Below are 26,016 nucleotides of genomic sequence, written 5' to 3' on the forward strand. Positions count from 1 at the left end.
TGACTCTGGGGCCTTGACCCAAGATCCTTCTCCCCTTTACTCATTATAAGCATATAAAGTTACATCCTCTGTAGTCATCTCGTACCTATACCATCCCTTCTCATGTCTTGCCTTCTAGCCATCCATGGACCCGAGAGGCTCTGCATCCCAGGAGAGTCTAGATTCAGGCATAACTCATTAAGCACAAACTAATTATCCAGGACTTGTTTAAGACAAATTCTCAGAGTACTGTAGGGTGACTCATTACAGCCTCTGATCACACCTGAGTGTACTTTGGGAAAAGGTGGGGTTGAAGAACCCAGGCATGAATGATCACTCATTGCCCATTTAGGGAATGGACAGGAATCCTGTGCTGGTGGGGCCTACACTGGGGACTTGAAGAAAAATGGTTGGACAGTCCATAAAAATAAATCAAGTACTAGACTCTGAATGTTTTAAAATATCTTAGGAGTATAGCAGTTTATACAAGTGGCATCAGATTCTGTGTTATTGCACTGCTGTGCAATAATATAATAAAACTTACTTGGTAAGGTTCAAGTGAACCTTCGAGTAAGCATTATATTATGGAGTTAATGCTACATAACAAAGCATATGTCATTCATCTCATTTAATCTCACCCTGGAGGCATTTATCATAACACAGTGTGACACCAAGAACACCTGCTTGGCCTGCACAAAGTAGCATAGTGTGCATGTTTTATGAATAAATATTGTTGTTGATCTTTCCCTGTGCATAATTTACTACTGTTTTAATGTTGACTGTTCCCCAAGGGTCCATACCTGAAGGCCTAGAATCAGGATTGCAGATTAGGAGTTGCTATGGTTAAGAGGCAGGACCTTATAGAAAGTCCTTAGGTCATTGAGGATGACTTTGAAAAGGATTATAGAACTCCATTCTAGTTTGAGATGTGATCCTTCCTGTGTATGTGCTCTGCCATCCCTATCCTGCACCATGAGGAGATAATGCAAGAGGTGATCTTGGCCAAGGCTGCACTAAGCCATTTGGCATTTGAATCCTTCAAACTGTGAGCTAATGAACCTATTTCTAAGTTGATTGTACTAAGATATTTCATTTTACTGGTGTAAATCTAGGATAGTAGTCTCTTTAATCAATAATACTGGAAAAATTGGATTTCCATAGTCAAAATTTTGATCTTCACCTCACATTCTGTACAACAGTTCATAGAAAATGATTAGATCTTAATGTTTGTTTGAGTGCTGAGGAGATTCCCCATGAAATCCTGCTGTGTGGAGCCATAGATGTCTCAAAGCAAAAGTGTAGATGGAGCAGGATGGATGTGCAGTGCTTTCAAGTGGTAGCCACTGAAGTCAGTTGAGATCACTGCAACATTGATTGGAATAAGAGACTGAGAAAACAGAACAGTGCACCATCAGTGTGTAGTTCTTAAGGGACACATTGTTCTGCAAATAACAATTATTTAGCCTACCATTTGGCCATTCTCTGATTCATTTGAAAGCTAATGTTGCAAACAGCTGGGTTGCTATTGCACATGGGGTAGTTTATATTGATCACCAAGGGGAAACATGGTTACTCTACACAATTGGAATAGAGAACGTGATGTCTGCAATCCTGTGAATACTTTCAGTGGCACTTTATATTTCTAAGACCTTTAACAAACATAATGAAAACTATAAAACCCAATAAAGGCAACACCAGTAAGGATGCAGGTCCCTAGGAAGGAAATTTGCAATGTGTCGCTAAGTGAAGATCCTCCAGCTGATGATGGCCAAGGAGGAGTGGACAGTGAGAAAGTGAATTATATATGCCAAACCTGGCTTCTCAATCAAATGCTAGGAGAGAATCATCTTGGCATTAGGAAGTGACATGATATAGATGGAGGAAGGGGTCATGGTTGTGCTGGGTGCTCTTAATGATTTCCATAGAAAATGAGCCAAATGTGGTGCAAAAGTCAATTAATTTTTCAACCCTACATGAGGAAGAATTGGACATGGTCTGGAAAGTTTGTTTTTTTCTTATTTTTATGATTTCTTTGTATCTGCATGTGCCTTAATCATAGAAGTCTGAACCTTGTTAAATGCATTTCTTCCTCTCCTACTGACAGTGAGCAGCAAGGTGGGGAGAAATAACAGGTTCTGCCATCCTTGCAATGTTTCTGAAACATGAGTTTCATGGCAGTACTCTACTCAAAGACCACAGTATGGTAATATGGATCCCTGTTATCCACAGGATAAAGCCTAAACTTAAACTCCTAAGATAGGTTGGGACATTCACAATATGATGCCTGACTATGCTGCTGGCTTCTGCAGCCATCCACCTTCAGATCCTGAAATGTAGGCTGCAGCCACACAAGTCTCCTGCCCCTTCCCTACACAGGCAACGAGAAAGCATCTGTCCTGAGATGCTTGGCATCTTCACTTCCCCCAAAGGATGGTCAGGCGTGAACAGAGGCTGTCATGAGTCACCACTACAGGACTCTGGGAGAATTTGTCCCTGATGGGTCCTGGCTAATTATTTTGTTTTTAATGAGTTCCTCCGGCATTCATACTCCTCTGGGATGCAGAGCTCCTCAGCCTCCTGTGTATAGAAGGGAAGAATGAGAAGGGATGGTGCAGGTAGGTGAAAACTACAGAAGCCTTTACTTCCTGTGCCTCTAACAAATAAAGGGGAGCAGGATCAGGGCCCTGGAATCACAACCACCCTGGGTAAGTTGGAAGGTGGGTGAATGAGCTCTTGTCTGTCTTTCAAATGTGATTGTCTTGAATTCACAGGTTGTATGATGTTCTGCAGAATAATTTTTTAGGTTGTTAAGTTTCTTCTTTTCCATCTTTTTGCCTCCGAAGACATTGTCACATAGTGTAAATAATTTAATTAACTTTCAATATTTTCATATTTTATTAATAATAACTTTCATTACTAAAACTTATGGTACAATGTATTTGCAATGATTGTATTATTTGCAGATAAAAATAGTCTTATGAATAAGAGTTCAGTGCTGTAATAATTCTTGAGCATTCTTTAGTTTACATTCACCTCTGGAGCTTTAAAAAGCTTTGCATAGGCCTCCTGTCATACATTATGATTAAATTTATCTGAAGGGGCTAAATAACCTTAATTTAACGACATTGTATGAGTTTGCTACTTTAGTGAAGTTCAGTGACAACAGTACTGACATTTCCTTGGATGCATTTAAAATGTAGAAGTTTTAAAACCAGATTAGGTTTTAAACAGAATCCCCAGGTGACTTGCATGTATATTAAATACTAGAGACACTGCCCTAGGTGATTCTTATGTTCATATATAATGAGAACTATAGACTTAACAGCTGTAGAAGTTCATTGGACCATCATTGATGACATTGGCAGGTGATGTCTATAGTGTAATCCCTGTAGGTACTTCTGATACATGAAATCAACCCATTCACTCACCAGGGAATTCAACATTCTGAGAGACCAGGTACATAATCTACATGTTTCTTCCCACTGTAATGCCAACACCTAATATTCAAGGCACATACTGTTAATGTGGCAGTGTTGAGCACCAGCAGCAGGGTGAAATTACCAGCAGTTGTACTCATTCCTTTCATTTTAGCAAAATGAGCTTCCCACATCTGTTAAAGCCGCTCCTTTGCTTTCATTCACAGCTTTTTGACATATTGGGGTTTATTAGTCAGGGCCAAGTAGAAGAATCAATATTATGTGTATGTGTATGATTATGTGTGCAATTTTATTTTAAGAACATAGTCCATTGATATTGAATATTTCTAAGTTCACAATCTACAGTGAAAAACAGTGGACTTTAAAGGAAAGAATGGATGTTACACTCTTGAATGCAGAGCATTCTGGGATAAAAGTCTTTTGGAGACTGAATGCTTAATCAGGAGAATAAAGTCTTTATTTCCTATAAGTTTTTCAACTGATGATACAAGGTTCCTCATTAGTCTGTTTTTGTTAAAGTCTATTGATTTAAATGTTAATCACATTACAAAATATCTTCATGGCAATATAAAAGACACATTTGAAGAAAACGTGGCCTCAAGACTTAGCAAAGTTGACACATAAAATTAGCCATCATATATGGTATAGATATCTGAGGAGGAACTGAAGGGAGAGCTTTAAAAATTATGTTTCTTTCCTCTTTTACAATAATTTACATAATGCTCTCATATTTAATCACATTGATTCAATGGAATCTGTGTATTAAAGCATAAGAATGTTTCATTGACATCAGTATTGCTGAAAAGAACAGGGCATCTGATATACTCTAATATTTTCCATGAATAGAAAGCTACATCAGAGAAGTTGGTGATGCAGTGACAAAATGTAGTGCTAGGTGATAGACCCAGTCTGATTCCCTCAAAAATTGGGAGCCATCTCGCAACAAAGACATGAAAAGCTAATTTTTGCTTTACTATAAATTACTGCAAATTCTGAACTAGCTTGGAATGCATGCCCATGCCTTGAACTCACCCATGCCTGGCTCTCTCTGACCAGATAGTAGCCCTCTCTGAAACTTTAGTGATGCCTCATAAATCTTGGCCTTCCCTGGCCAGATAATGACCCTCTCTGAGGCTCTAATGACCTTCATAAATTCTGATGTTGGGGCCAGCAAAAATGTAAACTAGTCTTTATGTTATGCTCGTCAGAGTTTTGTTATCTGTAACCCCCCCCCCCCCGCTTTGTATAACTTTCTGGGCTATAAAGCTGGGCTGTAAGAAAGTTACAGTGCTGTCTTGTTCCCGCAGTTTTTGTTGGGAGAGGCAGCCCAGCTGGTCAAAATAATAAACTTGCTTTAATTTGATTTTAATTGGAGTCAGTGGTCTTTTCTTTACATCCTGGTCTAATCTAACACTAGGTGGTGAAGTCTAGAGACTTTGTATTCTGGAAGGATGAAAGTACCAATTATTCTATTTAAGGGAAGTTGATTTCCTTAAAGTTGAAGGGATATGTCTCATCCTGAGGGACAGCCAACAAATATGGATGAAGCACTGGCCACATCAGGCACCATGCTAGGGGCTGCCCTGCTGCAGGAATGAGGCAGACATTGCCTTTCCTGTGTGGAGTTCACAACCTGGTGAGAAGCCACATATCAACCTGTGATCAAGACATGAGCAGTACTACATGAAAACAAGATACTCTGAAAACTGCCGCAGGACTCACTTAGTGTGTAGGCACAAGGGAGTTTTAGATTAGCAAGTGCCATGCAATATGCATGATAATAAGTGTGGGTAAGCCAGGTGAAGAGAGAGCAGAGGGATAAAGTGATAGGCAGGAGGAACAATTGAGTATGAAATACTATTAAGTCCACCATTGTTTCGAAATGGATTGCAATTGTCACTGTGGGGACAGGTGAGACAGTGGAGGTAGATGCTGGTCAGGAAATAGAGCAATATTTGTGCCTTCAAAAGGAATGTAATCTTAAGATTACAGTAATTACATTATTCTTAAGAGTAATGCAAGATCAGCGGAGGGCGGGAAGATGGTGGAATAAAGGAAGTCCTGTTTCTGGTTTCTCTGTGACATGAAACCAAGAAAGCAGACAGGCAGCTTTTCAACAAGGTCTCACCTAGATGGAATACAACATCTCAGAGAGTGTGAGAAAACCCTATACAGTGGATGTTCGCAGAAATCACCAGCGATGTAACCACCTGCACAGAAATCAGAGCCTCTGAGCTTAAGAAAGTCTCCGGACTCTGGACCCAAAGTCTGAAGTTCTAGCTCACGCAGGTTCACAAGCAGCTTAGCAGAACCACCTATTAGCACCTCTGCAGAACTCCAGATTGCACTCCGCTCCCATGCAGGTCATGCAACTGCTACCTATCCACAGCACAAGGCCATCGCCCAGCTCCCCCCACATCACCAGACACCCTGGCACTGGGAACAGACCAACTCCATCTTGGAAAACCTTCCTCACCATTTTTGGTGGGAGTGGCTATTAGATCAGATTGCCATTTGAGCAGGTACCTGATTTCCAATTCCCCCCATTCCTCAGCAGCAATAACTCGGCACAGTGGCCAACCAACACAAAACAGCTATCAGTTGGACAGGAGTGCAGTGGGAACAGGCACTGTCCACCAGGTGTAAGCCTGGGGGTGAGACATCCAGGACCTGATAAGTGAGAAAGGGGAGGGGACTAAAGTCTGGAGCATAACAGAGAGATCAGGATATGGGAAATCTTCAGACAAGAGAGAGAGATGATACCAGGGCTCGAATCTGATGATTGGTCACAAAAAAAGACCCATGAGGCACTATCTCCCTGCTGGGACTGATGAACAGCACTTCCCATTTCCAGATGCTCCACAACAGGTCCAGTCTTCTCACCCTGGTTACCTACACCATCGTGAGGGCAGAGTCACCAGCTTAAAACAACAACTCTACCTACTGGATGAGAAGAGAAGCAGTAAAAAAATGAGTATTTTTTCCTCTTCTTCTTTCTCTTCTACCCTTCTATCCTCTGGCCCTCACATCCCCAACATATGTAAAACCAAGAACTTTGCATGAAATAGGACTTTAAGGACTGAGTCACTTGAATAATATAATATAGAGAAATTGAATAAGACCTTTTTTCTTTTTCTTCTCTTTTTTTCTTTCTTTTTTTCCCTTTTTTCTCATTCTTATTCTTTCCCCCTCCAAATTATACTATTTTTACATCCTGTATTTTTTTAAATACATGTATGTTTGTTTTATGTACTCTACTGTCTTCCCACATAATTGTCTACTCTAAATTACTTCCTGTATATTCTCCTGCTACTAACCCTCTTCACTAGATTTCTCCATCACATTTCCTAAGATATATTAACTCTATACCCTCACATCATTTCCCTAAAAACTGGAACAAGACATGGATGCCCTCTTTCACCACTTCTATTCAACATAGTTCTTGAAACCCTGGTCAGAGCAATTAGACAGACAAAAGAAATCAAAGGGATATGTATAGGAAAAGAAGAATTTAAATTAGCACTATTTGCTGACAATATGATTCTATACCTAGAAGACCCAAAAAACTCCAGCAGAAAACTTCTTGAACTAGTCAGTGAATTCAGCAAAGGAGCAGAATATAAAAATCAACACCCATAAATCAAAGGCATTTCTGTATATCAGTGACAAAGTCTCTAAGAAGGAAATGAGGAAAACTACCCCATTCACAATAACCTAAAAAAAAAAAAATAAGATACTTGGGAATCGACTTAATGAAACAGGTAAAAGATCTATACAATAAAAAATACAGAACCCTAAAGAGAGAAATCAAAGAAAACCTTAGAAGATGAAAAAATCTACCTTGCTCTTGGTTAGGCATAATTAATATTATCAAAATGACCATAGTACCAAAAGCACTATACATGTTTAATGCAATTCAGATCACAATCCCAATGAAATTCCTCATAGAAATAGAAAAGGCAATCATGAAATTTATCTGGAAAAATAAGAGACCCAGAATAGCTAAAGCAATCCTTAGGAGGAAGAGCGAAGCACGTGGCATCACTATACCAGAGCAATAGTAACTAAAACAGCATGGTATTGGCACCAAAACAGACTGGTAGACCAATGGTACAGAATAGAGGACACAGAAACTAACCAACAAAATTCCAATTATCTTATATTAGACAAAGGTGCCAAAACGATGCATTGGAGTAAAGATAGCCTCTTCAACAAATGATGCTGGGAAAACTGGAAATCCATAGGCAACAAAAATGAAATTAACCCCATATCTCTCACATGCACAAAACTTAACTCAAAATGGATCAAGGACCTAGGAATTAAACCAGAGACTCTGCATCTAATAGAAGAAAAAGTAGGCCCCAATCTTCATCATGTGGAATTAGGCCCCAACTTCCTTAGTAAGACTCCTATAGCACAAGAATTAAAACCAAGAATCAATAAATAGGATGGAATCACACTAAAAAGTTTTTTCTCAGCAAAAGAAACAAATCTGTGAGGTGAACACAGAGCCTATATCCTAGGAGCAAATTTTTACCCCTCTTCATCAGAGAGATCACTAATCTCTAGGGTATATAATGAACTCAAAAAGCTAAGCACCAAAAAAACAAATAACCCAATCAACAAATGGGCCAAGAACCTGAACACTTTTCAGAAGAGGATATACAATCAATCAACAAATATATGAAAAAATGTTCATCATCTCTAGCAATCAGAGAAATGCAAATCAAAACTACTCTTAAGATTTCATCTCGCTCCAGTCAGAATGGCAGCTATTATGAAGACAAACAACAATAAGTGTTGACGAGGATGTGGGGAAAACGGTACACTCATACATTGCTGGTGGGACTGCAAATTGGTGTAGCCAATATGCAAAGCAGTGTGGAGATTCTTTGGAAATCTGGGAATGGACCACCATTTGACCCAGCTATCCCTCTCCTCAGACTATACTCAAAGACTTACCACAGGGACACAGCCACATCAATGTTTATAACAGCACAATTCACAAAAGCTAATCTGTGGAGCCAACCTAGATGCCCTTCAGTGGATGAATGGATTAAAAAATGTGGCATATATACACAATGGAATTTTACTCAGCAATAAAAGAGAATAAAATCATGGCATTTGCAGGTAAGTGGATGGCGTTGGAGAAGATAATGCTAAGTGAAGTTAGCCCATCCCCAAAAACGAAATGCCAAATGTTTTCTCTGATATAAGGAGGCTGACTCATAGTGGGGTAGGGAGGGGGAGCATGGGAGAAATGGATGAATTCTAGATATGGAAGAGGGGAGGGAAGGAAAGGAGGTGGCAGGGGATTAACAAGGATGGTAGAATGTGATGGACATCATTATCCAAAGTACATGTATAAGACAGGAATTGGGTGTCAACCTACTTTATATACACAGATGAAAAATTGTGGTATATATGTGTAATAAGAATTGTAATGCAAAAAAAAAAAAACAGAGGACATGTATAAAGACATGAGTTGGGGTGTGAACATACTTTATATACAAAGATATGAAAAAATGTGCTCTATATGTGTAATAAGAATTTTAATGCATTCTGCTGCGGTGTATTTAAAAAAATAAAATCAATTTTAAAAAGATAAAATGCAAAAAACAAGAACCAAAAAAAAAAGAAAGTTGGGGTAAGGGAGTACAAGCCTTCCCAGTCAACACACCCCCACACCACAACACCCTGCCACTTGGTATCCACATGCATTGGATACCCTGAAGGAGTTAAAGAAGGCAGTAAAAGAGAATGGGCCCCAGGGGCTGTTTGCAGAGCAAATGCTAGAATCACTCAGTTTTGAACTTAATTGTCCTCAAGACTGGAAAGACCTAGCCAGAGCAGCTCTTGAGCCTGCAACATTTTTGAAGTGGAAGACATTCTTCTATGATGAATGTGAACAGCAGGGGGATCATAACCACACCACAAATGTTAACCTCCCAGAATTGTAATGCGTTCTGCTGTTGTCCTGTATTAAAAAATAATAATAATAAGATCAATTTAAAAAAATGGAGAGTGTGGCTGCAGAGTCACTAATCAAAACCTCCGGAGACTGAGCAGGAAGCAGGTCTGATTTTTATTGCTCAGTAACCATGTATAGATTATAGGCAGCCACCAATACAATTTCTGGCCAACTATCCCTGCAGCAACCAATCGAGGAGTAGGCCATGGAGCAAGCACAGGGATTGCAACATCTGGTCTCACGCCCAGGGCTGTGCCTACAGGGTAAGCAGTTTTCTTATGACAAGCCTAGCACGGGGGAGTGGTTTGCCACTCAGACACCCTTAATGTATGCCATGTATGCAGTACTCCATGCATTTGTCCCCACAATGATACACAGAAGGGAAGATAATGGTTATGGGACACAAAGATATAAAGGTTACTGGCTGATTCTCATTTTATGTTGTAATTTATTTTTTTGGAGTGCTGGGGATCAAACTCAGAGTCTTATACATACTAGAGAAGCACTGTATCACTGTTCTACATCCCCAGACCCTACGTCTGAGTTTTAAATGGTGATATAAGACATTGGAGTAGAAGAGTTTATATCTAGTGTATACAGATATATACTAGTATAGCATATAAAAATCCTTGAGAACATCAATATATAAGATACAGATGGAATAGTAGTCACTTATGTTTCCCTGGAATTACCAGCCAAAACAGGTGTGAAAAATAACAATGAATTTTGTCTCAAAAGTCAATAGTTAAGAGTGTTTAGGAAAGGATGAAACACTCAAACATGTTACAGAGAAGTCAAGAAAAAAGACAACAATAATTATGCAAAGAATATACTTTTGAGCTTTAACAATTCCAATTAATATAAAGAAAATGAGATCAATTATTATCGAGTGAGTATCAGACAATGTATGATAATAAAACAATATTCATTTCTTTGGATTGTTAAGGGATTCTATTATTTTCTCTTAAAAATACTGGAGATAGAGCATGACAGGAAGGCATCAAATTCTCATCTCTGACTTTCTCCTCCTGGGCCTGCCCATGAAGCCAGAGCATCAAAATCTGTTCAATGCCCTGTTCCTGGCCATGTATCTTATTACCATCCTAAGGAACCTCCTCATCCTCATTGTCATTCACCTGGACTCCCATCTTCACACAACTGTGTATTTGTTTCTCAATATCTTGTCTTCTCTGACCTCTGCTTTTCCTCTGTCACAAAGCTCCAGAACACACAGAGTGAAGTTCCATCCATTCCCTTTGCAGGCTGCCTGGTTCAAACATACTTCTTCCTGCTTTCTGGAAGTCTTGAGAGAATTCTCCTTGTTGCCAATTACTGCTATGTGGCCATCTGCTTCCCCCTGCACTGTACTGCTGTCATGAGCCCTGAGCCCTGTCTTTCCCTGGTGATGCTGTCCCGGGTGCTGACCATGCTCCATTCCACGTTGCACCATCTGCTCATGGCCAGACTATCTTTCTGTTCAGACAACACGATATTACACTTTTTATATGACATATCTTCTCTGCTGAAGCTGGCCTGCTCTGACAATCATGTCAGTGAGTTGATGATATTTATTACAGGAGGACTCATTATTGTCATCCCATTCCTATTGATCACTGTGTCCTATGCATGAATTTTCTCCTCAAAATTCATGTCCTCTGCATGAATTTTCTCGTGGTATCCACAAGGCCTTCTACCCTGTGCCTCCCAACTACTGGTGGTTTCAATGTTCTATGGGTGCATTATTGGTCTCTACTTATGCTCATCAGCTAACAAATCTATTCTATTATGGCTCTGATGTACACCGTGGTGATCCCCATGCTGAACCCCTTCATCTAAGAAGTGGAGACATGAAGGGAGCCCTGAAAAGAGTCTTTTGTAAGAAGACAATTCTATTTTCTGGATGGTAACAGTTCTAATATGTACACTGTGTTGTCAATTACAAATATTGAGTTTGATATCTGAATATTTTTGAAGGCCTTTCTTTCCATGAAGGTGAGTGCCCCTCCCTCACTAGTGTTCAGCCTCCTCTAGGTCTTTTGGGTAAAATAAGTGCCCCTCACCCAAAAGTGCCCTGTCTCCTCTGGATTCTATTGGTGAGCACCCCTGGCCCACCAGTTCTCAGCCCCTGCTGGGTCTTGTGGGTAAGTGACCCTTGACCTCCAGTGCTTAGTCTTCTCTCAGCCGTATGCCACCTGGATCATTAAATAAACTGTGGGTGAGTGCCTTTCCCTCCAATGCAAAGACACCTTCTTTGACCTTAGAAGACTATTCACATCAACACTACTGAGGAAAATTGGAGAAATCTAGATAGTTCCTCTTTCAAAAAACCTTGCTTCACTTTTGGTGCTTCCATTCAGACAAGCTTGTCAACAGAGTCTGAAACCAAATGACAACTGTTACTTGATCTCAATTCCAAGAGCACTGAGGACCTGGTTTCATTACTCATTATCCTCCATTTCCACACCTTTGTCATGTGGCTGTGCTCTTACTGATGATTAGGACATGTCCAGGATTTCTGAGGTCCCAGTGACCAGTGGATTAAAGCCAAGTTTCCAACCATAGTTAGGATCTTCCATGACATGCGACTGGGCGCTATATTTTCACCAGAGTAGAAACACTCTGGGAACTATGGATCAGGCACAATTCCCATCTTGACAGGATAGTGATATTTGTGGCAAAGGAAAGTTTCCCACCACCATGGAAGACATCCTGAGACCTGTGAAAAAGCACCCGTGTCCCACCATCACCAAGGTACCTGAGATGTTGCACCCAGGCATTTTCACCCACATCCCCCGCAGGTGGTAGAATTTGGGTCTCTTCTGCATGACACAGGCTGGCTGCAAGATAAAGCTAAGAAAAGAAAGTGGCAAAAAAAAAATACATGACACAGAAAGTAATTTTGAAAAGTGAGGGCTGAATGGCTCTTCGATCTTAGGGGTCGAGCTTCCACACTGGAAAGAGAGAACGCAAGAGCCTGCATTTGGATTATTTACATGGGGAAAATATCAAAGATTTTTCCATAGAATGTTCTTCACCATTTAAAGTAGGAGGTGGGCTGTCGAGGCCCAGTGGGTTACAACCGGTCTCCTTAGCCCAGTGAAGACTGAGGTCATGTGTGTTGCATAATCCATTAAGTGGGAGGAGCCACAAAATAACTTGCAATGCCAAACCAAAATCTCTTTGGCTCAAGGCCGAGTGAAGATGCTAAAATATCTCAGGGGGGATTCCCACAAGGGATATTCTCCAAAGACTCCATGGACTCTGAAATTGAGGGTCAGCAAGCCTTGTCCTCCAGCATGCAGTCTTCTCAATGTCCTCTGGGTGATCACCTGTCACCTATAAGTGCTCAATGTCTTTTGATTTCTCTGGGTGAGCTCTCTTTGCCCACCAGTGCTCAGGCTCCTCTGGGTCCTTCAGTCTCACCCCAGAGTGTCTTCAGTGCAGTTGGTTCTTGGTCACCTACTGGAGAACACCATCCTCTCTCCTCTCTCTAGTGTTACTTCTTTATGAGAATATGGTGGGTGTGTTTCCTCCAGTTCCCTGGCACCTTTGATATTTGTTGTTGAGTGAGTATTTTCTTTCTGGCATGTCCTTTGTAGAGCTTGTTGTGTGGTTGATTTGGGGATCTTAAGATGCTGGAAGTTTGAATTTCTTGGCTGCCTCTCCTGTGGTGCATGAGTGCTCTAAACCTGTGGTGGTCCTTCATCTTCCCAGATTGTGATCATTCATGGAGGCGTCTGGCTGTCCTGGCTGGATTATTCTATACTCTGACTTAATGGATAGATCTGTAGCTGCTGACAGACTTTCTGCAGGGCTCTTTCTCACTGTGCCAGAGCCGGCTGTCCTGAGGATCAGAAGCCCTGTACCCACCCCTGAGCCTTGTTCTGCATAGGCTGCCTCCTTCCAGGGGCCTCCCTGGGAAAGACTAGGAGCAGGGACTCTGATCTCCTCTCAGACCCTCTTCTTGTCCTTCTTGGGCTCTCATTCACTGATGACAGCCACTGTCAGCCTCATGGTCTGCCTTCTCTGTCACTTGAATTCTTTCCTAGATTGGTCAGCTCCACCTTGGAGGAAGTGTTGGGGTTTAAGTGTAGGTTCTTCTTCCCCACCTTGAGTTCCAGCATTATGGGGACATACTCACCATGTTCTGCCCTATACCCAGTGGGAGGAGCAGCACTGAGGGGAGGAACAAGAGCTCCAGGCCTATCAGGTGAGTGGGGAAAGGATCTGAGTGGGGTGGGCCAAGGCCCTGCTTCGGTCCTGGGCCTCACCCAGTGGTTCACCATGCCCCGTAGCCCTCCTGGGACTTCAGAGGCCCCCTAACCCTAAACCTAACCCTGCACGCTATTTGGGATGCCAGTGGATGTCTATCAGCAGGCTTTCTGAAGAGTATTCACATACTCAATATTAACTTCACTGGTACAAAGGATGTGGGACATGTACTTTACAAGTAATCTTAAGACACACCTCTGTCAATTGTGGATTTCACAAATGAAGTGCTTCTCACTGAATGCTTCCATTTTGGCTGGACTCTTGTATCTGTAGCCAGCTGACAGTTGCCAACAGAACCACCACTGACAAGATCAGGCTTGAAGTAAATGCTTCACTGCTGTCTGATTCAAGAGAGAATTCACTCACGGTGTTCGCTGGCTGATAGTTGGGTATAGTTCTGACAAGAATGTTGGTTGATAATTTTATTTATAAATAAGACAAAAATGAAGCAAACAGAACATTCATGCTAGTGTCAAGCACTGGATGTGTAGTTTCACACATTCACAATGGAATAGCTACATACATAAGCATTCCTGCATTATTAACCTTTTCTCCAACACTGTATTAAATTGAGACAATGCACAAAACAACAAACCAGCCCACCACAGACTGTGGCTGCCCATTCCCATTTGGCAGATACCTCAGGCCACCTGTGCTCTGCATGACTAGGAAGGGACCTGGAGTACAGCAGCACCATGTTTGCATCTGAACATGACTCAGGTCTGAGTCCTGAGCATGGGTGATATTAAGAGTTGGTGGAGAGCTCTGCAGGTCTTAGGCCACGAGAACAGTAGTGCATGGGATCCTCAGTTTCTGGCTCCTGGTGGCTCAGGGTGGGCTGACAGGTCCTAGAGTGAGAACCCAAGGACACACATGGCTTATACACACGAGTTCCCATGCACATGGACATATGTGCACAGCACCAAGGAAGGGTGCAGCAGAGCTGGCAGAGTTTGGGGCTGCAGAGCCAGGTCTGTCCTGTAGCCCAACTGTGGAGGCATATCCCCTCTCACTGCCTGCCTTGCTCTCCTACAATATCTAGGGCTGCTCTCCCTCCCCAGGTTCCTCCTGGCCCTCAATCCCATCCACATTGCTCTTCTCCTGGCCTCTCTCACTGTATTCCTCTTGAGGAACCGAAACCCATCGTCAAAACTGGGCTTGGACTCTGCACGGCTCCTCTAAACCTGAAGTTGAAGTCTAGGGAAATCATACCTACCTTCATTCAGAGCAATCAACAGGGACTTTCAGGAGAAAAAGAATCCACTGAAAGTTAAAAGATTTGGCAAACGCATCCACCCTTTTTGAGTATAGTTGGGACTCGGCACTTGGAAACAGAAATAAAAGCCATACCAGGAAGTCAGATCTCACCCTCCTGATTGGTGAAACCATTCCAAAAATAAAAAAAATCAAATACCAGTGAACATGAGTTGAAATGGACATTTCCAAATATACTAAAATCCCAAAGCCCAATAAGCCAGAAGGAATTATTTGGAAAGCAAGTTGTTAATGACAAGTACGCAACCAAGCCTTAAGCCCACATTCCTTGGGCTCAATGATGCAGACAGAGCAATCAAAAGAAACTCTGCTCACTTGACCATTTCTAGAAATTGTAAACACTTGAAGGGGGAGGAGGTGGGTGTTTATCCAGTAAGGCAAGATATGCTCAGGAAATGTGGGATGCAATGTGATATGGAAATTTTGTTTCAGACCAAGGGAGGAAATGCTTCTGTGATGAAGAGTGAAGGTGAAGGAACTGAGAAGCTGGACAAAGTGCTCAGAGCCATGGTTCACTGCAGAGAAGGCCACAGGGAGCAGGATCAGACCTGCCTGTTGGATGGACTCAGGCCAGTGCACCCCCAGCTCTGCACATTTCTGGTTCTGAAGTTTTTGACCATGGGCTTGCATGCATTTGTCCATAGGTATGAGTTGGTGGAACACTCTGTGTGCATTCATTATCTTGGCCTTTGGGGAACATCTGTCTGCTAGATGCTAGACAGTGGTCCTTCCCACACAGGGCTCTGTCCTAGCCTCTTGCCCTGTGCCTGCAGAGCTTTGCACTGCTGCCTGCCACTCCCTTGGCTCTCTCCCAGCATCCCCAGTGTCTGTCTGTCTGTCTATACACAAAGAAGTTGAAGCAATTGGAAGTTTTAATGAGAATTGTGTCAGATATTTTGAAGCAAATAATACTTGGCCACTGTGATTAACAATAAGCGTGGGGTCAGTCCAAGGTTGAACAGTTTGGGGCAGATGTCCTTGCATTGGTACTTTTTGTATAAGATTGTGGCAGCCCCTATTCAAGCTAGTGACTCCAGCAGAGTGTTTTATGATGTTTACTATCAGGCAATCATGTGAATCATGTGTAAGAGTCCTTCTTTCGTAACCTCATGGCTTTGTTTATTTATTTTTGATTCGGTTTGACAAAAGTGACTCCATTTTGATTCTGACAACATTCAACATTTTTTTCACAAATGCTCCAGGTGAAAAAAAAACAGTCAAAATGTATAGTTTAGATTTGATAACTTCACCCACTTAGTGCACAGTTGTGTTATTTCCTCACATGCTTACAGCTGTGAACCATCACCATGTCCAGGACAGGCCACCAGCAGCTCCACCAGACCAAAACATTTCTCTGAGCAATTTTAAAGGAAATTGCCAGCCCTGGCCTGAGAACCACTCATCTGTTTTATCTTCTGGGTGGCTTTTTAGTGAGCAGGACTAGATGGTTCTGTGAGTCCTGGAGGACAAGGTCTTATCTAGTCAGTTTTGTGTCCCCATTGCCCAGCACAGGGCCTGATTGCAGTTGGTGAAGAAGAGAGGGGACTTCCTTGCTGGGGCTGAGATGCCACAATGTCTCAAATACTTTGTGCCTGAGCATTTCTGTGTAGTGCTGGACCCAAGCAGAAGCTGAATGTCTGACCCTCAGGGCCTTAGGCCTCTCCTGCAGACAGGTGTTCCAGAACGGCTTCTCTGGGTCCAGAACCCATGGTTGGTGCTTCCCAATTATGGAAAGACCCCAGCCTGTTGATTGGGGTGCAACGCTGAGCCATGTCCCTAGATAAGAGTGTGGCTTCATAAGGCCATGTCTGACTTGTATGATGTGGCTGAGGAACTCATGGGTGATCTGGGACCTGGGGGAAGACTCTGGCTGCAGTCATGGTATGGTCTGAGATTAAAGTCGGGACTCTGGTTCCTTCCAGGGGTCAGATCCATAGGTCAAGCCTGTTCCTCAGCTTTTGAGCCTGGGAGGGGATGGTAGCTCCTAGGAGGCTGCAGGGGAGTGGCAGCTTTGAGCAATCCCAGCTGTGCATACCCCTCCCTGGTCAGCTGCCCTGGGGGCTTTGGGTGCTGTTCCAGTGGCCAAGGCTGGGGACCATAGGAGACCTATTTATTCTCCTGTTGGGGGAGAAGGAGATGGGAATGGCTTCAACAGAGGAAAAATTATATACCGCCTCCCCCTTCTCCTCCCCACCCCCTGCATCACAGCCTAACGAGGGATTTAGGACTCATGGTGGTTGCAGATTTAGCCTCCTCCCATGTCACTGCATGCCACTATGGCACGTGCTCTCCCTGCTACCCCAGCTCAAGGAGGAGCCTTCCTGTCGAGAGAGGCACCTGCCCCCTTCCCGACTCTTAGGAAGTGGAGAGTGCAGTGACACTTAAGAAGCAGACCCTTCCCCTGGGGATTTTATAGGCTGGGCTGTGTGGTGGGGAAACCCAGTCCTAGGAGCTCTCTATGTGGGCTGAGGAGAACTGGTTACCACGAGAGATGGCAAGGGAATATTGCTAGATCGTGCAAGATCCATGCTGTGACACCTCCCACCCCAACAGCACCTCCTATTATGTCTTAGACTCGTGACCCAGGAAGCCCTAGACCTAACCTTGAGTAACTCAGGGCCCAGCCTTCAGGCAGTAGTGAGCTGGAGAGTGGTGGCCCTCTAGTCACCTCTACCTAGTAGTCCCTGGGTCTACCCTCCCACATTGCAATCTGGATTTCAGTAGTTGGCAGTGGTTTGGGAGTTTTAAAACTTCCCTCAGAGACTCTAATACGCAGCAGAGTTTGAGGATCACTGACCCCATAGGCCTTTCCATAAAGGCTGGCATTTTGTGTCACTCTTGTCTGGCCAGAGTGGTGAGCCTCAGTTAGACTAAGGGTGGAATGAGAAACTGGACATCAACTTCTAGCTTCTTCTCAAGTCCAGACCAATTGGAAATTGTTTCCAAAAATGATCATTTCTGGCAAGGCACAGTGGCACACACCTGCAATCCCAGCAGCTCGGGAGGCTGACGCAGAATAGCGAGTTCAAAGCCAGCCTCGACAACTTAGCAAGGCCCTGTCTCAAAATAAAATATAAAAAAGGGCAGGGGATATGGTTCATTGGTTAAGGATTCAATTCCTGGTACAAAAAAAAAAATCGATTCCTGGGTCCTTCACTGAACTGGAACCCCAGCTGGTACAACAATTAGGAACTGATTATGCAGCTTTGTGCAGCCTGTGAAGGGCCTTCACATCTTTGGTCCCCAGTGAGATGGACAGAACCAGAAGTTTCCCACCCATTCCACAGATACAGCAGGGGTCCAGGGGTCACCGCATCAGATGCAGATGCGAGACTCAAACCATCTTGGTGGAAGCATCTTTTGGAGCCTGCCTTGCCTCTGGTTGGCCCAGCCCTGTTGGGTCCAAGCCCCATCCTGTGGCTGACAGTTGTTCCCCTTCCTGTCCCCAGATCCTGAAGTACATCCTCAGTCGTGAAATCAAGGAGAAGCCGCTCCAGAGCCTGTCAACGAAGTTTACTGACTGGGCGTATGGCCCTGTGTCGTCCTCACTGTATGACCTCACCAACGTGGACACCACTGCAGATAATTCTGTGCTGGAGATAACCGTCTACAACACCAACATCCATCGATGTGCGTCTCCTGGGCAGTTGGGAGGGGCAGGGAACTAGGGCGGGACCTCAGTCTGCCACTAGGAAGACCCAGACCGCTAGTTCCCATGGTGCCTGGAGTCCCCAGGGCTTTCTCTCAGCAGCAGAATTAGACATGGAAGCAGGGGTTGGGGGCTGGGGACACGCTGGGCTCAACTATTCCCAGTCAGCCTCAGATTGCGGATCCTATTTGGTGAAGGGTCTCTGGGTCCCAGAATCCTGGGCAGTTTGGGGCATGTGTGTAGTCCATATGGCCTGGCTTGGAATCCTCTCTCCTCCCAAACCTGGTTCTACATGAAGGTCAGGCAGTGCATGGCTTCCTGGAGGAGGTTGGAGCAGGAGATTAGTGAAACTGGACATGAAGAGAGAGGATCAGACCTGAGAGGTTTTCAGCTCTTGGGAGAAGGGAGGCAGCAGGCTGAGGCTCCATTCTTCATATTTTACCAAGTCTTGCTTCCCAGAGCCTGCCTTGTCTAAGGAGTCCTGGAGCCTTGCAGCAGCCTGGTAGGTAGGGCAGGGGTTGTTATCATTTTATAGATGAGGAGATTGAGGCACAGAGAGAGTCAGGGGCTGTCCTAAGGACACACAGTGAAGTGGGGGATTGGCAGTAGAACCCCTTTCTAGCCCTCCCTCCCTGCTATGCAGCAGATCCTCCTGCTGGAAGCCCCACTCTCCTAGAGCATTTAACTGCCACCTGCATACTTTAGGAAGGATCCCATGTGCCAGAAACTACCTTTTCAACATTTTCAGCCAAACCAGTCCATTGGGCACAATGACTGGTCTCTTCAACCAGGGGCTCCACTGACTCAGAGTTCATGATGGACCCTTTGAAAGTGGTCCTTCCCTGTTGCTTCATCTCCATGGTGACTGGTGGTGTTATTGCTCCAGAATGGGCATGAGATGCTGACCCTGAAGCCTCTGCACATGCTGTTGCTCATAAAGTAGAAGAAATCTGCCAAGTACATGTTCTTCCTGTCCTTCTGCTTTTATTTCTTCTACAACATCACCCTGACTCATCTTTTGCTAAAGTCCCTGGGAGGAGGGTATGTGGGACCATGCGGGTGGATGGGGAGGTCAGACATGGAGGAGTTTGAGCTGTCCCTGGGAAGATGGGGAAACTGAGGTCCATAGAGGCTTAGAGATTTGATGGGGGTCACCTTCAAAGTTTCCAGGGAACTGAACAAGTCTTTAGAACTTAGGAGGGCTAAGGTCCAGGTATTTAGCCCCAAGGGAACTCATATTGGGGAACAGTTGGGGAATTAGGAGCCCCAGGCCCTGTCTAGGCTTCCAATCTGAATCTAGAATGCATTGGGTGTTTCTGCTGTGAGGGCCACAGGAGGTGGGAGGAGGGTGTGGTCACTTGGCCAAACTTCCCCACTACTCCAGGCCTTGGTTTCCCACCCAACACCAGAGCACAGCCTGCCTTTATTGATTGTGTTAGGAGGCCCTTCTGAGTGTCTGGTGATGGATGGGTTCTGGGAAGGATGAATGCCACGGGGCATGTGGAGGAGTCGCACAGATTGGCTCATCCTGCTCACTGTGGAGTTCTGGTTCCCACCAAGGGTAGGGAAGGCAGGGGCAGGGGCCTTCCATTCCCTCTCAGGCTCTCTACAGAGATGATGTTCCAGGCTGGCCTCTGGTCCAGCTTGAGGGTTGTGTGGGTGTCGTGGTCCCTGGAGCTGGTGCTGCCCACCCTCCTCACTTTTATCCTCCCCCTCCTCACTTTCCCCCACAGGCCCTCCCACACCCCTTGGCCCTGACGCACAAGATGGCGTGGCTGTAGCTGTTGGAGAGGATGTTCGTGCTGATCTGGGCCACATGCATCTCTGTGAAAGAGGTGAGTGAGCTTCTGAGCCTTTCCAGACTGTTCTGTGAGGCAGGCAGGGTGAGGGCAGGCCTGCTGCCATCCCGCCCTACTCTGCCATTCCTGATGGGAGTGTGGGGAGAAATTTCCCTTCCAAGCCTTAGAGCCCCAGTTAAAACAGGGAATAAGTGAATAAGGCAGACCTGGTCTACCTACTTCATTCCCTCTGTCCACCTATTCAGTTTATCCACCCTTTATCTCTTTCTAGCCACTCAGTGAGCATCCACCTCTCCCTGTCCTCACCCATCATCCCCCACCCACCTGCTCTCAGCCACCCAGCCACTCATTCATGCATCCATGTACCTATGGCACCTTACCCACCATCCTTCAATCCTCTAACAAAGCATCTTTCCATCTGTTTATCCATGCATACATGTGTCCATCCATGCATTCATCCATTCATTCATTCATCCATCCACCCATCCATTTATCCATCCAGCCATCCACCCATCCATTCATCCATTCATCCATCTAAGCAATGAATCAACAGGTGTATTCTGAGCATCTTCTACATGTGAGGACTTGGGTGGTAAGAACGGAGTTTACCCTCTTTGGGTTCACAGTTTGGTAGGAGATAGATCATGGACACAGACATCTAGATTTTAAAGTAGACAGAAAAGTGCCCTAAGTTGGGTTCTGACCAGTGCTCAGAAGAAGGGATTTTTATCTAGGGATAGGGGCGGGAAGAAAGCTTTAAGACAATGAAAGCACTCAGTCTGGTAGGGTAGGGTGCAATACAAGGACATGGGGACAGGATCATAGAGGGTAGCATGAACAAAAGCTCAGAGGCTGGAAAGCTAGGCCTTTTTTGGAGAATGGAGCTGTCGTGATTATGTAACTTTGCAGGTTCTGGGGTTAGGATGGGGGCCAGGAGTTAGAGAGGTAAGAAGATCTGAAGGAGCATCCCTCCTTACTGTGGGGTCACCTACATGTCCCTCCCCTGGGTTCTGACTGGGCCTTTGCACACTCACCTCTCATGGAGTCTCAGTCCTGGGGTGAACTCCCTCCTTGAGGTCCTCCAGTGAGCGGCATGCAGAGGACAAATTTTTCTTTTCCTTTGTCCCTAGGGTATCGCCATCTTCCTGCTGAGAACCTCGGATCTGCATTCCATCCTGTCAGATGCCTGGTTTCACTTTGTCTTGTAAGTAGGTCTTTCCTCTTGGCACACCTCAAAGGCAAGGCCCAAGTCCTCTGTTGTGGTTGCCATATCCCTCTGGAGTAGCTACTCCACCATTTCACCATGTCCAGGCCTTCTGTCATGGTTACATCCCAGGGATCCCCTCTCTTGCATCTAGTAAGAAGGGCACACAGATGTGCCACATAACTGTGGAGCAGATCAGAAACCCTTAGGGACAGCACCAACCATCTGGTGACAGTGATGGCTGACTCTGTCCACTCTGTCACAGAGCCTCAGGTGGCAGGCAGCATAGAGAAAGCATGAAAAGGCGTACCGGTTCTGCTGTCTTATTTACAAAGTGATATTCCAGGGCAGCCCCTCCTAGTTGCTGGGACCTCAAAGTTGCCATCTGGGACCTTAGCATATCAGGACTGGAAGGCACCTGATAAATCACTGAGTCTCATGTACAGATCCCCTGAAGCTCCCAGAGCTAGGAACTGAGTCACCAGCAATCACATGGCACTTCAGTGACACTCCAGTAGAAGTCCCTGCTTACTAGTCATTTTACTCCCAACTGATGCATACTTGATGGCCACAGGTCCCCAGGCAGAAAGCCCAGCTCAGCAGCCTCTCTGAATGAGGTCAAGTGCAGCTAACATCAAAGGCTCATGTGACCTTTGTCACTAAATGAACAGAGGCTGATTCAGCTTTACTGCCATGGTAATGGGATAGAATATGCAGCTTGGAATGAAGAATGCTAAGCTCCTCAGACTGGAGTCTCTCTTCTGAGCTTTTAAGAGACTGGGTCTAAGGGACCTTGAATCTGGGCCTAATGCTTCCAAATATCTACGTATTTTATTAAGTATGCACCTGCCTTCCAGAGACATGAACCCAGTTCTTTATCCCTGTGGGCAAATGGGATAACCAGATACTGCAGTAAATGGATGGGCCAGATGCAATACTGCTCCACATGCAAGTTGCATACACATCTGTCACCTTTGAGGAAGCATGATTCCAGAGAAGAATGTATTTATACAACTATTTTCAGTGCTTTGTCCTGTTCTTGGGCTTCTTTTTTAAAATTTTTTTTTGGTTTTATGTTGTTGATGGATCTTTATTTTATTTATTTATGTGGTACTGAGAATTGAACCCAGTGCCTCACACACGCTAGCAAGCACTCTACTACTGAGCCACAACCCCAGACTCCTTCTTCTGCTTCATAATTGTTTTATTAGCATAGAGAAAGATGGAGACATTCTTCCTCATTTCATTCCCAAATGCAGTTGATCAATCAGACTTTTTTTCTCCACCCTGCCAGAAAAACACACTTGCTTAGTCCTAATTTTGGTTAGACATTTTATAATTATGTAAAATGTCAGATGTTATAAGCAAGAGAGTGTTTTCAACCTGATGTTGGCAAAGTATATGCACTGTTTATGAGTGTATGGTTATGGTCTTATATTGTGGTATATATTGTACTTTAAGAATATAATTGTAAAGTATACATAAAAGTTATAATCTTGACCATTTTTAAGGGTACAGCTCAAAGTTGTGAAGTACATTCAGCTGGTTGTACAATCAATCTTGCAAAACTGAAACTCTGTACCTAGTAAACAATAATTTCCTTTTCCCCCAACACCTTGGCCACCATCTTTCTATTTTCCATCTCTGTAAATTTGATTAGTCTGAATACTTTATGTAAATGGAATTATATAGGATTTATCCATACATCTAAACTCCAGCATTGTAGAAGACATCGCTACATGCAAGTCAGGGCCAATCGTGGCCTAGCTGTGATTGACAGGGATTTTAAAAAAAAATACAGCAGGGATGATGGTGCACACCCACCATAATTCGAGTGGCAGAGACAGGAGGATCGCAAGTTCAAAGCAAGTTAGCAAGTTAGTGAGGCCCTAAGCAACTCAATGAGACCATGTCTCTAAATAAAATACAAAAAAATGGCTGAGGATGTGGTTCAGTAGTTGAGTGCCCCTGGATTCAATCCCCAGTGTGTGTGTATATATATATATCCTTCCTATCTAACAGAATTTTCATGAGGAGGAAATGAGAAAATGAGTATGAAAGAGCTGATACTGTTACTATATTTATTGCCCATCAGCCCAACTCATGTGTATGAGCATTTTTCATTCTTTTTAGTATTTTATAAAAATGATTATTCTCAACTTGATTCTCCCCATACCGCTTTATCTTCATGGGTGTGAAACATGAGATCAATTTAAAATTAAGTGAAATATGGCATTTAGTGAATTATTTACTTGATTTAGGTGATTCCCAGAATATCTTCCTTCACTGTGGCAAGTCTTCTTGAGGGGCCAAGAAAAGGCCACTATGCCAGGCACAGGTGACACATTAAATATCGTAAAATGTTTTATAATATGTAACTAAGGTGGCTCTAATATTTTTCTTTCTAAATTTTACTTTATATTAATTATATGTTAATCATAGCAATCCCCTATAGACTCCAGTTTTGTTTTTGTTTTTGAGGGGGAGGTTACATTACTAATCAAGTCCCTGTTCTTTTTCTCAGCTAAAAGAGGAAATACCAATCATGTTTTTCAGTTTGATGGGGTATAAAATCCTGGGCTGTGCCATTCACTTTGCAGTTTAGGGGATTACAGCCCTGCTTCCCTGGAGTTGTGTACTGTGTGACCCAGGAAGCATTATGTGGCAGCCCTGGGTGAAATACTCCATAGAGAGCCTCCAAGTCACTGATCTGATGTGTAAAGGAACTACTATCTGCCCAGTGCTGGACTTCGTGTGTCTGTATTGAGGTGGGGGTTATAAAGAAGGTCTCTATGGGTAAGTTATTAGTCTCTTTTGAAGGCAATATATGTGGAAATACACGGGTATTAAAAGGTTTGGGGAGTCCCTAAGCAGTCAATTCCCTTCAGACTGTGCCTGGATGGGGTATGCAAATGCAGACCTTGCAGATGTGCCCTGGTCCAGTTCGCCTGGAGCCCCCAGGGATTGTAGGCTCTTCTCCCAGCACCATGGCCTTGGTCATCTCGGTCTTCAGAGTTTCCCCGCTGCCCCTTCCCACTTGCTCTTCCTATTGGAGCAGTAACTGTATGTGGTTCACCATACCTGCCCAGGAATCTAGTGGTATCCAGGGTCATCTTCTATGGTCTCTGAATCAATCTGCTCTTCTGAGGAAGCCCTCTGGGATGGTTTCACTCATCAGATCAATCTCATGTATCCAACAAGACTGATTAACTTCAGGTGGTAAGCAATGTATTCAGTTACGGATACTTCAAAGAACAAGACACTCTCCCTGCTCCCTTAGAGCTTTTGCAGTTTAAGTAAACAAATAATTAACTGCCCTCTACCCCAGTTTCATAAATTAGTACTTTTACAGTTGTGGTATGTGCTAGTCTGATATAAAAGTTAGTGTGTTTTTATAACAGAGGGGCCTAACCTAGGCTGAATCACACTGAGGACAAGTGTCATCTGGGTCAAGGGATGAGAGGGTGGGACAGACTTTCAAGAAGTGAAAACACATGGGCAAAGACCCCCAGGTAGTAGGGAGCTTGGTGCATCTGAGGTCTGGAGAATCAAGCATGTGTGGCCCAACTGCTGGAACAAGGAGCCAAGTGACATGAGATGATGCTGGAGGGGTGGCCATGCCCAGAGCATATAGGGCTTGTCCCATCAAGGTGAGGCTTTGACACTTCATTTTAAGAGTAAGGAGAAGCCACCAAAATGTTTCTCACATGGGAATTACTGAGAACATTTCCCTGTTTAATCCTATGGGGTTGTAGACTTATAAGAGGGTTTTATTACTATTATTTTTCTTGTGCTGTCGTTTGAGATATAGTAACAGTTTGAAGAGTGTAGAACTGAGTGAGTTTCACTCAAGAGAGGTGGTGAGAAGACCCAGGAAGTGACTGAGAAAGAAGGAAAAAAGAAGGCAGGGAGATTGGTGGAATGTGGAGATGTTTAGGTAGAGAAGGGCATTTGGGCTCACTCATTTATTCAACTCACCTTTATTAGGCACTTAATAGATTGCAGTCTGAAAGACTCTGTTAATGTCCTTGAGATGGCATAGATGGAAGGAAGGGCACTGGGACAACTAAGTCAGATACAGAGAAAGAAGGCTTCATACCTAAAATAAGAGTTGTGTTGCATTTTGAAGGAACCACAGTAACTAGCTAGAGTAAGGCTTGGGGTGGGTGTGTGGTCGGGGAGGAGGGTAAAGATACAGGAAGGTGGGAAGTAAATTTTAGGGGGAAGAATCAGTTTGGGTGAAGGTGTTATAAAACAACACAAAGTGCCTTGGAACAGAGAGAATGGGAATGGAGATGAATCTAGAGAGCTTGTGGGGGAGGGTAGGAGCTCTTTTGTGCTAGGTTTGAACTGAGTGCTAGGCACTGAGCTAAGTGCTCATATGCATTAACTTGCTTAATCCTCACAGCAACCCCCACAGCACAAGCATT

The 26,016-nt window shown here is 44.0% G+C and overlaps 1 pseudogene; it reads left to right on the top strand.

Annotated features, from left to right (window-relative positions):
* Positions 1 to 10,373: 10,373 nt before the first annotated feature.
* LOC144256190 (olfactory receptor-like protein DTMT) lies at positions 10,374 to 11,294 on the top strand (annotated as a pseudogene).
* Positions 11,295 to 26,016: the final 14,722 nt, after the last annotated feature.

Source organism: Urocitellus parryii, chromosome 7, assembly GCF_045843805.1.
Source record: "Urocitellus parryii isolate mUroPar1 chromosome 7, mUroPar1.hap1, whole genome shotgun sequence".
NCBI classification, from domain to species: Eukaryota; Metazoa; Chordata; class Mammalia; order Rodentia; family Sciuridae; genus Urocitellus; species Urocitellus parryii.